Raw genomic sequence first — 3,837 nt, forward strand, 5'->3', positions numbered from 1 at the left:
CGCTTGCCCTGCTTGCATCCGCCAGCCCAGCACCAACATCTCCTAGAAACTTAAGTCTCCATTTCCCACCATCTCCCAGGCTTTCCCCAGGAACCGCTACACTGAGGGGCTCTGCCCACTCCCCAGGTGTCAGTGAGAGGGAGCTTCAGATTCTATATCTATAGACTTCATCACCTCACCACTTCCTGCTCCACACAGACACGGCACGATGAGAAGAGAGACCCGCCTCTTCAATATCCCCATTCCTAGGATGCTCTGACCCCACTCCTCTCAGCTTCATGCCCCAGCCGGAAAGCGAGCTCCTCCTCTCCACGGCTGTTCTCTAAGAGAAACCCAAAACACCAAATGGAGCAAAGACCACACGTAGTCCTAACTCAACTCTGGAGCTCCCCAGCCCTACAGCACCTCCCTGTCTTGTCCTCAAGGACATGAGGGATCTTGTCTCAGCAAATAAGGCTATCCAGTGACTTCAAGCAGCTGTACACCTGTGGCTGCCCAGGGCTGTCCCCATCCCCGTGCCCTAACATCCAACGCTCCCAGCCCATCCATTCCCAGCTTTGCTGGAGCTGACAAGATGCTCAGCCTACCTAAACGTTACTGCATGGACATGCCTCAACTGGGGAGACTCTGCTCGCTATCTGCAGCCATAAATGTCACTGCTTACAACTCCAGAACGGGGCTGTCTGGTCTCCACTGGGTGCTAAACCGAACACAGTGCCAGCCAGGAGCTGGTTGGAGCAGAGATGCCTGCACGGCTGCTGCTCCGCAGGGACGCGGGTGCCTGCCTGCCACGTGCAAGCAGCTCCGTGGAGAAGTGTCTCCTTCTCCCCCACCTCACCCTGCGCTTAAAATCTAGAAATCAAATCTTTTTTTTTTTTTAAACAAAAAAGAAGCACATCATGTGATTTTCCTGCCTTAACATCAGTTTTTTAACTTTGGTTGCCACAGCGACAGGATGCAACTTGGCGTCACCATGACAACAGCTGCCTCTGTTTAAATTCACCATCTGACAGGCAGCCTCGCTCTCCCTGGCTGTCAAAAAGATGGACCTGCCATTACACCTACTCGCCCCTCCCCGAAAAAAGCCCCATTTTAAAATCTGATGAATGAAGGGCACAGAAAACAGCCTTCGAGGGAAAAAAAAGAAAACAGCGACATTCTTCATTAGTGCAAGCAAGGAGCTGCCCAAGGATGGCACGACATGGCACAGCTCTTCCCACAAGACCTGCCAAAATCTTGGCTGGATAGAAGTGAAGGGGCAGAAGATGCTTGACCAAGTGAGCGTAACTCTGCCAGCGTCCCGGAGGGGCAGTGTCCACGCAGCACCAGAGGTGCCCGGGTCGAAGCAGGAGTCCTCAAGAACACCACAGTTCAGACAAACCTGGGTGTACATCCCATGGAGCAAAAGGCCAGCGCGGGCTGGGCCGGGGGCTTTGCTGACACCTCTGCCGCTCTTGGCCAGCCCAGCACAAGATCTGGTCCTCAAAGAGGGCGAGGTAAGGAAAAGCCCTCGCTACAGGGAATAGCCAGGTCCCCAGAGGAGTGATGGACATCCCTCTCCCCTGCCAAACTCGGGGGACAGGCACGGTGTCCGGTGCGCACCTGCAGCTGGAGGACAGACCGGAGTCACACAGTGTCATCTGGCCTTTCTGGGATGGGATCTTATCCAGGTTAAATGTGATTAAGCAGATGAAGAACGGAGCAGATATCGATGAGCTACAGCCCATCTCGTGCGCTAACTGAATTGCAGCTTCCCCGGCAGCTAAACAAATAAAATCAGGGCTAAAGCCTGGCCATCAGCAGGAGGAGAGCAGGCAGGACGAGGCCGTGTTTCTGAAGGAGGAGTAGATGTTCCTACAGCTGCCTCACGTTTTGGGCAGGACCAGTAAAAAGAGCAGCTCCAGCAGAGGTAACGCATTGGGTTTCCCAGCAAGGAACTCGGCAAAGATTCATCTTCCCATGGAGCTTCATCTCAATCCCGGTTTCTCGTATTTCTCCTTCTTCCCCTCTGTGCATCATCCCTATTTACACCGGGAAGCCAAACTGCAGAGGCTGCTGGTTATAATTATACAGTTACCCAGCAGATATACAGGCCTGAATCACCAGTTATTTTTAGCCCTATTACCTAGTCAACTGGAGCTGGATGAAGAAGAGCCTCCACTCCTCCCCGCACACCACCCCGGCGCCTTCAGCTCTCTGCGGTGCTGTGCCCATGCCGACCTGCAGCTCCAGGACTGGCCACCTCTTTCCCAAGGGCAGCAGCTTCAGTGACCGTGGCCAAAATCCGATGCTTGCCTCCCCAAACCACCCTCGCCCTCGCACAGAGGCGATGCCACAGGCTCCGGGCCAGGCAGCCGAGATGCTCATACATTTTCCCTGGCCCTACCAAAAGGCACCAGCTGCACGTGCCAGGCTACAACTACAAGGACGGAAACAACTTGGCTGGCCAACCTCACCACACTCATCACCAAAATGCCTCGTCCATCCCCAAGCCCTCGAGAGCTCAAGCGGTGCAGAGGAGCTGCGGGGTGGGTGAGTTTCTTAGAAAGACGTGGCAGGCGGCCAGGGATGCTCAGCTCCTGCGCCTAGAGCACACCCGTTTTCCCAGCACTCACATGGGGATATGTCACTTCTAGAAAAAAACATAAGATGAGCCCATCTCCCTCATGCATTGCAAATTCCAGCAGAGAATAATGCTGGGGAGTTGATACCACGCGGTGGTGAAGCTCTAGTCTCTAGGAGACAGCAGCTGCCTGGAGATGAGACATCATGCCGGCACGGGACCCTGGCCCACGCAGGGAGTGCCGGGCCAGCGCCCAGCTCCTTCTTGCTTCAAATGAAAGCTGAAGGGGCGAGGGCCCTCCCACACCGTGCTGAAAAAGCACATGAATAATTTGGCATATTCTGGAACAGCAGGCAGGCCAGCCTGGCCACTGCCCCGCAAGGCTCCGAGCTGAGCTGCTGCGTCCCCATCCTCATCACCGCACTGACGCCCCTGCAGCCACCCACCCCACAGGGGCAGATTTAGGGATGTCACAGGGAATTCGGCCCCCCTGAGCTGCCCCGTCACCACCAGGTCACCTCTCAAGCCTGGGGGCTTTGCAGCTCCCCAGGCAGGGGACAAGGTCCTGCCTGGCAGAGGCTTGAACGGATGCATCAGAGCTGCAAAGAGACTATTTCCCTGGTGATGCTCAGCAGGGTGGGCGACGTGCCCTGCATCCCTGCCTCTCGCTGGAGGGTTTCCCCGAGGTACCTGTTGCACCAGGCCAAGGCACTGCCGCTTCGCACCAGGGCAAGCTCTCCCCAGTGCTCTACCCAAATGAGGAGCCAGCAACTTCACCAACAAGTTGCAGGGAGAGGAAGCAGCAGTGGCGAGAGCTGCGTGTAATCACCACTGCAGAAAAGAGCACGGGCAGGGTCCTAAAGCCACAGCACGGCCACGCTGAAGTTTTCGGGATCAGCTCAGCTCCTTGGTGCGGGCAAAGCCCAGGGAGGGTCCCAGGGGGCGGCAGGGTGCTAAGCCCAGGCTCATGGGAAGCTATGCGCTGCGGTGCTGGGCACTGGCCAGGGCACCCGCAGGAAGGGTGGGAGGGGAGAGAAGAGCGTGGGGTGGTGTGAAAGGATTGGAGAAGCAGGAGAAGGAGTGTGTGTGCGCGTGTGGGGGGGGTGATCTGTGCTTTCTACCCAGCCCTAGGAAGGGGATCCCTGGGATAAATTGCAGTCCCCTGTACCAGCACCCAAAGGGGCCATGGGGCACAGCCAGAGGTTTTCCACATCTTCCCCTCCGCTGCAGGGAAGGGCAGCCACTTCCCAGAGCTGCTTTTGGGGGGGGTGTGG

General features: G+C 56.7%; 1 protein-coding gene across 1 annotated transcript in view; it reads right to left on the reverse strand.

Annotated features, from left to right (window-relative positions):
• The window catches only part of LOC104497409 (voltage-dependent R-type calcium channel subunit alpha-1E-like), a gene marked incomplete at its 3' end in the record, with an annotated part of 36,685 nt that overhangs the window by 31,774 nt on the left and 1,074 nt on the right, over positions 1 to 3,837 (reverse strand). The window lies entirely within an intron of this gene.

This window comes from Buceros rhinoceros, unplaced genomic scaffold (assembly GCF_000710305.1).
Source record: "Buceros rhinoceros silvestris isolate BGI_N320 unplaced genomic scaffold, ASM71030v1 scaffold14407, whole genome shotgun sequence".
NCBI classification, from domain to species: Eukaryota; Metazoa; Chordata; class Aves; order Bucerotiformes; family Bucerotidae; genus Buceros; species Buceros rhinoceros.